At 45.4% G+C, this 9,392-nt stretch overlaps 1 protein-coding gene across 17 annotated transcripts in view; it reads right to left on the minus strand.

The window, feature by feature from the left end:
* Cacna2d3 (calcium voltage-gated channel auxiliary subunit alpha2delta 3) overlaps positions 1–9,392 on the minus strand; it is a 1,090,211-nt gene that overhangs the window by 413,729 nt on the left and 667,090 nt on the right. The gene's annotated exons all lie outside the window — the stretch shown is intronic.

Consider the following 9,392-nt stretch of genomic DNA (forward strand, 5'->3'; position numbering starts at 1 on the left):
GCATCAATAAAGGAATATTTTTTCTTTTTTAAATGCACTGTCAAAAAGTTAAAGACACAACTCTTTTAAATACTCAAGTTGTTTTTATGAAGCAAAACACCTCTTTGCAATGATGCAGTCTATCTGACAGGTAGAAATACAAATTAATAAACACACTGTACACGCTAAGGAGTCTTGTGGTTCTAAGCCACAGGTCAACTAAATACCCTCTGGGTTAAATTCTGTTGCTTCTGTCCACTTAATGGAGATGCCTCATGACTTGTAGTATTGGTATATACCCGTGAACACTGTCTATGGAGCGCTTCCTCACAGTTAGCCAGGGGTGGTCCATTTTCAGTGGTTCACCAAGATCACCAAGACCCTGTGTCTCCCAGCGCAGCAGATGCAGGGGTCTCTCCTCTGCATACTCGATGCAGGCTTGTGGGGATGAGGAGGGGCCCATCTTGTCTGTCAGTCGGCCACGGCAGCTGGCCAACACGTGAAGCTCTCGTGTGGTCATTTGTCAGTAGACGTCTTAAGGCTAATGAGTGGATCTCATCCATTCTCAGAGCTAGCTCTTCCCCAATTATTAGGGCAATCTTCCCAGGGCCCTGGAGGTTTCTGCTTTTCAGCCTGGACACTGGGTTTCAGGAGTTTAATTAATGCATCTCTACTCACTTTTTAACTAAGTTAAGGGAGTTTAGAAAGAAAATTATTATTCTCACCAGGCAGAGAAAAATAGCAAAATATGGTCATCATATGACACGTATATCATACTCTTCACAAATAAATTAAATGCAGGGGCTGGAGTAGGTCCTTCATGAAGGGTTCATGCTTTCTTGGGCCTCCGCTGACTTCAGCTTTACAAACCCTACCGGCTCAGGATCCTTGGGCTGCTTCTAATTCCGACTGGACTATGACTATAAGTCACTAGAACACACTGATTATGTGATGGCAGTGGCAGGGAGAGTTTGGGAGATGGTTTCAGTGTTAAAGGTGGAAAGAAGGTCCTACAGCCTACCCAGGCCACAATATCCAACCAGAAAACATGGGACATTTAAGAAAAGGAATCACCCCTCAAACAGGTGCTGTGATACGGAGTCTACTTACAGCACTGAGGGTCTTCAGGGGATGAGCCACTACTTCCCTCCCTGGGAGACTCGGATGGAAACAGGAGGGCAAGGGGGCCAAGCCTGGGACAGTCAGCTGGTAGAAGGAGCAGAGCAGGTGTGAATCTCCACCCCTGCGACAAGGTAAGCAGTGCATACACCTGCATATTTCCCTTAAATCTCATCCTTTTAATGCAGCCCTTATGATAGTGTATGATATATCCTTTCACGTTACGTGTGCTGACTCATCTATTTAAGAACACAAATGGCACTAGTCTCCAATATGAGATTCTGCAATAGGCACAAAATTTTTCTCCCACCATGCCCTGGGAAACTCTGAATACAATTTGCAAAGTCGCTGTAACAGTTAACTGTGGTGTCAACTTGAAGCACTCAGCTGATTGTTTTGGCAGAGTTCTGGGTACAGATGATAGGCTTATGAAGAGGGAAGACTCACCCGGGTGTGGGTGGCACCAACCAATAAGCTGAAATAAAAAAGGAAAGAAGAAGGGAGTCTTGCTTTGCTTCTTTGCCATAGCGTTTGGACATCTATCTCCAGGCTTTCAGCTCAGACTCTTCACCCATTCAACACAGACCCTCCAGCTGCCTGAAACAGATTCCAACAGTACTCTGGAGGGATCCCTAGGTCTTCCACCTTTGACTGGATCATCCAGTTTTCCAGCATGCAGAGAGCCCTTACCTTACTCTGTAGGCAGCCCTTGGAAGCCCACCTTGACATATATATAAAATATTACATTAAATCTGTTACTCTAGTGAACTCTAATACAGTAGCACATGTGTTAAATATTAATTACCTCACCCAAGGTGGTAATTCTTGTCCAAATTGGAAAAAGTCCGGCCCTGTCCTATGTCCCTTTTCTGATGCCAAATCTGGGAAGACACTGGAAGGCCATGTACTCCATGTTTCTGCTTTCTGGGAACTTCTCAACTGAGCACAAGGCAAGCACATTAAATTAGCAAGATCATGCTCTGGTCAGCATTGTGGGGAAAAACGACTCCACTGCTGGATGGTGTCAGATATACCTCCAGAGGCTTGAGGACAGTTACAAAGGTGATGCTCTGGGGAGGGGAGGTCGCTCGCAGCCTGAGTCTTAGCAGGTAGACAAAAATTGAATTGTGGAGAACTGAGAAAGTCATTTGAAAACTGCTTAGCGAAGACCTTTTAAATAACCTGAAACAGTCTGAGAAATGATTAAGAAGTAGAAACATCATATGACTCAAAAACTCAGCTCAACTCTCTGCATGCCCCAATGTGGAAATGCATGCATAGAGAGCGGTTTTAACACAGACTTCAGTCCAGCTAGGCTGCAGTCGCCTTTTGCACCTGCAAAGTCGTATCTTTGAGGGAAAAACCTCAAAAGTCACTGCTACAGGAGCCTTGGCCAAGTCCTTTCGTTAGGACTGACCTCTAGATACAATCTTTCCCCACGCATTCTTCCCCAGAATCCAGGGTGAGACCAGGGCTTGCGTGCGGGCCACATCCTTGGAAAGAACACTGCCTTTTGAAGGAGGAACTTATGAAAGCCACAAGTTAGAGAAGAGGTGTTTGAAAGGAAGATCCCAAACATGGAAAACTCTGAAATACAGAAGGCAACTAGAATCACATCCAGTCTCTAAAGTGCTGCAGTTCAAAGAAATCTGTATTAATGCCTGGCAACCAGCCCCACCTGATCAGAACCTCGAGATGCATAGGAAAGAGAAATGGACTTTCCTGAAAAAAGTATTATATGTGATTCTGCTTTACAGTGCTCTAAGGAATGTCACATTAAAACAACCAGCTTATCCTGAAAGAAACAAACATGAAAGTCATCAAAGGAAAATTTTAGGGTATTTATTCCAATAGTTGCCAAGAACTTACATCAGGTATTGTGGGTTAAAACGTATCCCTCAGAAAGCTATGTTGAAATCCCAATGTCCAATACCTTAAAATATGATCTTATTTGGAAACTGGGCCATTGTCGATGTAAGGAGTTTGGTTAATCTGAGGCCAAGTGGTGGATGCACACAGGGAACAGGCACCACTGGAAGACAGAGGCAGAAACTGGGGTGAGACAGCAGTAAGCCAGCAATGCCAAAGACCGCCAGCCACCACCAGAAGCCAGGAGAGGCAGGGAGAAATCCTCCCCACAATCTTCAGAAGAAGCACAGCCTACTGACACCTCAGTTTCAAACTTCTGGCCCCCGAAAATATGAGACAAGAGATTTCTATTGTTTTAAGCAACCCAATTTGTGGTACTTTGTTATGGCAGTACAAAAACAAAACAAAACAAAACACAGCATTTCCTACACTGTCATCTACAAAACTTAGTTGATAAAATGCCATCCTTAGAAAAGGTTTTAGAAATTTTGCATAATGAATTATTTAACTCTTGCAGGGCATGGTGGCACATGCCTGTAATCTTAGCAGTCAGGAGGCTGAGGCAGGAAGATGCCTGTGAGTTCGAGGCCAGTCTGGGCTACATAATGAGCTCAAGACCAGCCCAAATTTCATACTAAGACTGTCTAAACAAACAAACAAACAAACAAAATTAACTATTTTAGAGAGTCACAATACATGTGAGGGGTTGTGTGTGTATGTGTGTTGGTTTTGGAGAGGGGTTGATTTTTGCAGACCTGAGGATCAAATCCAGGGCCTTTGTACTAAGCTAAGCAACATCCCCGGCCCCTTTTTTAACTTTTTATTTTAGAGACAGGCTCTCACCAGGCTGGGCTCAAGTTTTCATTACCCTTGCCTCAGCCACCCACAGTGCTAGGATTACAGGTGTGTGCCACCACACCTGGGCTGTACGTCAGCATTAGGAAGGCTCTGAGAAGTCCTGCAACAAAGACACTTTTGAAAATATGTGTAACCCTTTCCTCATAAGCTTTGACTGCAGAACTTCCTCTTCGCTGCTCCCCATCAGCATACATACTAATATTTCATTATAGAGCTCTTATTCCTTCAAACCCTTTTAAAGAGACCCCAGTATATCCAACAACAAAAGACCCCACTTCCAGCAGGCTTCTTCCATGACAAAGGGATCTTAATAACACATTTCAGTGACAGATTCTGCATTCTTTTTTGATACATTCCTATTACTTTTTTGTGAAAAGAAACTTGAGCCACAATACTTTCAGATCTGCAAGAGTCATGCTCATCACAGCAAGCAACAAAGGCAGAAGCTTCATCTTTCAGCAGCTACGGAGATCTCCAGCCATACAGTTCACATGCGGTCTGTAGTATGATCGACAGCAGCCACTGGATTTCGAAGGGTGGCTTCGAGAAAGAACCTCATAGTGGTTAAATGCACAAATTTTAGAGGCAGGCCATCTGCATTCCACGCCTAGCCCTGCAGCTCTTTATTGAGTGTGTGACTCCGGTAAAGTCTTCTCACCAAACCATAACGCCAAACAGGTGCATCACACCAGCTGTTAGGAAGGTCAAAAGAGGAGACAGCCGTACAGTGCTGACCAAGGGCCTGCAACTAGTACCGAGTCAGAAACTGTTGGGTACTGTGAAGAGAATTTGTAAAATCTTGTATTTTGAAATAACTGTAGGCTTGCATAGAATTTGCAAAAATAGTAAGAGAGTTTTACAGCCTCCCTCTCCAGGTTCTCCTGATGACAAAGTACTTTATACTTTACCAAAGTACAACAATCTAAACTGCGAAATTGACAGTGCTACAGTGTTATTAACTAAACTGTATACCTCACTTGTGTTTCATTACTCTTCATCCTCATTTTATTTACAATGTGCATAGTTTTTTTTTTAAAATTTTATCATAGAAACAGATTGTTGTACCCACCATGTCACTTAGGGTACAGAGCCATTCTCTCACCATAGGGGATGCCCTTTCGCTGCCTCTTCTTCTGCACACCCTTGCTCTGCTCTTAACATCTGGCAGATAATGCAGTTTTTACCACTCTTCTCTCATTTTGAGGATGTACTATAAATGGAATCACAGAGTACATAACTTCTTGAGACTGACATTTTCACTGAGTGTCATGACCTTAAGAGCAATCCTCATGGATGCCTATTATCAGTAGTTCTTTCTTCACCCCTCCCCCTCGTATCCAGCCTTTTGGTTTGCCCTGGCTGCACTGGGTGGGGAGGAGCTGTCTTGGGCCACACATCAAAGCCACTTGGAGCACGCCACTGCCTGTGTGTGAGGCTCCAGCCAGGGAAGCATCTGCAGAGTGGGACCCTCGGGGACAGCTGTACCTTCAGGACCCCGATGGGAGGCGCGGAGAAACAGTGGGGACATGAACGTTCCCACCGAAGGCACAAAAGCTATATCCTCCCCTGCGTGCTTCCAGTTCCTCTGCCTGGGATTCCTGTAATCATATTCGGTCTCAGTGGCAGCAATGTAACGCTTCACTGAAAACCTTAAAATTGGGTTTTGTCCGTTTAATGCTCCTCTGGTTCCAAAACTTACACCTGGGGAAGGCTGTCAAGTTCACATTCAAGGCAAACTAAAAATACTCTTTCCAAAACCCACTGTCAGTGCTCTATTTTGACCCTTTCGTGTATGGCATTACTGGAATAATAAGCAGGCAATCAGGAGCCCACTGACCAGCAGGAGTGTTTTGGCTTTCATGGGTGCAGGCACCGTGAGATTCTATTAATTTGGCCTTTTCTCTTTAGAGCTGATGCAAAGTGGGGGTGGGGACTGAGGAGAAGAGCTCAGGCCTTGTCATCAGCCGTCCCGGGACCCAGGCATTCAGTCCTCTGGTCAGTGCCGAACTGGGCTGAATGTGCAGGGCCGCATAATGAAAAGGCAGTGGGAACAGGGCCAGGGAGCCTCTGACCCTGCCCTTGCCATGCGCCTGTGAGGCCCAGGGCTGGGAAATCTTTCTCTGTCTACCACTCTAAGCTCTGGTACCCAGAATATCTCCTTCAGCCTCAGATGCTGCTCTCCAGCTCCCCAAAGTGGAGAGCGAGGAGCTCACGGGAGGAATACACTGCTGTCATCACATGACTAATAAATGGAAAATATACAAAAGGAAGGAAGAAGGTATGGAAGGAAGAAAAGAGGGAAGGAAGGAGGAGGTTAAGTGAGAACAGCAGCTGATTCCTAGATAACCTGCTAACCTCCTGTCCTGATTTATGCTATTACTTTGCCATAAAGATGAGGAGTCAACCTGGGCTAGAGACATGAACCAGACTCAGTGCTCATTTCAAAGTTAAAATGCACTTTACGCTGCAAGTAGAGGACTCTGTACCTTAATCTAAAGGCATTATGGAAGATAAAATCCCTCAAACAAGCTGCAGGAAAATCTCACTAAGTCTGTATGAAATGGTTTTCCCCACAGAGCGCTGTTTATTCAGCTACCCAGATCTTATCTGCATTTCATGCCAACTCACTTCTGTAACCCTGACAAGCACTGTACTTCACAAGTGTTCACTAAAGTGGCAGCACTTCCTAGACATATCTGTACATACGTGTCCTGAGAATCTACTAGAGGCACTGGGAGAATTAAACAAGGCCCCCAGCCTCGCGGAATTTATACTATACCATGTGGGTCCTGGAAAGGGTCATAACAAATAATTTTTAAAATGTTTAAGGCAAAATGGCATGGAGCAAGTGTTACGTATATGTTTGGCCATAAAGAGTAAAGTAGGGCACCTGGGACACCTTGGGATGAGTGGCCACCAAAGAAAAGTGAGAACTCAAAGCACAGAAGGGTGGGTCCCAGGCTGAAAAGACCATGGCACCTCTGAAAAGGTGGTCCATGTAACCAGCATGAAAGACAGTGGCTCCCTCAGAACGGGGTTAGTGGTGAGGCCACAATAAGACAAGGGCCGCCTCTGTCAAGTCCTAACTCTCAGTACCTCAGAACGTACCCTGATCTGGAAGGATCCTTGCCTAAGTAATTAGCTGCAGTAAGATGAAGTCACACAGGAGCAGGGTGGACCTCTAACAGGACAGGACCATTATGCTTATAAGAAGACTACCAGGTGAGAACAAGACATGCAGACAGCACCACATGAAAAGGGAGGGCTGGAGCGACATATCTGCAAGTCAAGGATCGCTAAGGATTGGCTGAAGGTCTTCCTACAGGTTTCAGTGACACAGGCCTGCTGACACTGTGATTTCCGACCTCAAGCCTCCAGAATTACAAGACAACGCATTTCTGCTGTTTCAAACCACCCAGGCTGTGGGGCTTCAGTACAGCAGTCCCGGCAAACTAAACAGCAACGAGCCTCGGACTGCAGAGTTTTCAAGGTCTTGGTGAACTCGGTCAACAAACCGCTGACATGAGCTTCTCTGAGGGCTCAATGAGTCATCTAGTTTGAGACATACTGGTCAAATTCTATCTTCCTTAGACGCTGACAAGGCTTCTGGGCAAGGAGTCTGTGCCCATCTCCGTCTCTGAGAAGCTATGCAAACAAGAACCATCCTCTTCCAGTGATAAATTTGCATATATTTTAAAAAATTCCTTTGCCAATACAATGGCATTCTTTGTTTGCAAGCAATAGAAACTCAGTCTAGCTTGGCATCAGACAACTTTTAGAATCACTGGGGAGATTCAGGGTGCCAGTTGCAGGCAGTGACCATAACTGGATGAAATGTGCCTCTTGAAGCCCCTGCCTGTTTTGGTTCTTGGAGTCTCGGACAAAAAGTCTCATTGACCTTTTATTGTGAGTGACACAGAAGATCTTGATTTATCAGTTAATGATCCCATCAAGGTCTCAAAGTAAAGGTACTATTAACAATAACAGAGAGGGATGGATGTCAGGCAGCCAAAACCCACAGGCAACCAGGATGCAAAACATGAAGGAACACAGGATATGCGACAGATTATGTCCCTGTGGCTGTTGGCTCTAGAAGGGAAAGATTCAATGACCCCTATTCTTAAAGTACAGAAGTCAATTAAGTAAAATATATCCTTAAGATTTTCTTCTCTTGAATAATCGTCATGACTCTATTCTAGACAACCTTCGGCATTTCATCATTTTCATTCTTCCGAGTTCTGCTTTGCGAGACTCTCCTTGTTTTCAAGCAAGGGTCTCTGGATGTCCTTCCAGGTGTGGTAATTTGTCACAGTTTGTTTATCTGTGAATTCTGGGCTCTTCTTTCCCTGTAGACACTAGGCAGTTTCTAGAAGGGTTGGAAGGGGTCTTGGTCATATTTCTGTATAAGAGGGAACTGTAACATTGGTACATCAGGATCTCAGATAGAATGGTCTTGGCCTCTGGGTGGAGATCTCCTTTCTTCTTGCATGGAAATCTTTACTAAATAACAAAAGTCATTTTTCAAAACTCAAAGTCAATTGGTGACTTTTTGTATTCCAGTACCTTCGCGAAGATTTTCATGAGTAACATGAACTCTTCCAAATGGCCTGCACTGTGCTTTCAGCTGCTTCTGGCCAGGCCTTGTGAAAGGCCAGCTTCTGTCATGCTGATCTCCTTCCAACTAGCAGCTGCTCAGACAAATCCTCCCAGACAGCCAAGATGTCCGCACCAAATTGCTCTCCGCGAACTTACTCTCTTTTACTCTTCCTCAACACTTTTTCAACAGTGAGGTCCTTGATGGTGTCCCTGAGGAGGAGGCATTTGGTCAGGGACCTAAGGCACTGGGGGAGCCAGTCATGTGGAACTCCGGGCCAAACCACTAAGTGGAAAGAACATAGGTGCCAAGGCTCTATGGAGAAGGAAGTTCTATGCTTGAGGACAGCAAGGAGCCAGGGTGGCTGGAGCCAGGTGAGCAAGAGGTTGGGGAAGGACATGGTCTGGAAGACAGGGCAGCCAGTGAAGCAGATCCTCACTGAGCACTTGCATGGCTTGAGCTGCACTCCAGGTAAGACCCCAGCCACTGCAGGACGTCCAACACAGAAGCAGGGGGCTGACCTTCGTCATAAATAGACCTGGTGCCACTCTGCCTTCTGGGGAAGCATGGATGGGAAAGTAGGGAGAAGGTGAGCAATGGAGAAGGGTGGGTGGGAGTGCCAGGGTGGGGGACATGGCCAGATGCTGGTTCCCTTAAAGTAGGGCTGACAGGACTTGCTGGCTATTGGAATATAGGATCTAGGGAGAGAGAAGAGACAAGGATGATGTTGGTGTTTTGTGTCTGAGTCTTAGAAGTCTGTGATGGCCATTTGCTGAGACAAGGAAGACTGGGATAGATATGATTTAGAGAAATGAGACCAGGAGTTTTTCTGCAGATGTAAGAAGCTCAATGCTCTTGGTTGATAAAAGGACCTTGCTGTAGGCAGGGCTGAGATCAGGGCTGGTGGCGAGTGCATCACTGCCATCAAAGTCTGGGTCTAACAATCATTTTCAAATCATTTAACAAAAGGCCA

The sequence above is a fragment of the Heterocephalus glaber genome, unplaced genomic scaffold (assembly GCF_053883595.1).
Source record: "Heterocephalus glaber isolate CG9 unplaced genomic scaffold, H.glaber_assembly_v1.0 deba00001472, whole genome shotgun sequence".
In the NCBI taxonomy this organism is placed as follows: domain Eukaryota; kingdom Metazoa; phylum Chordata; class Mammalia; order Rodentia; family Bathyergidae; genus Heterocephalus; species Heterocephalus glaber.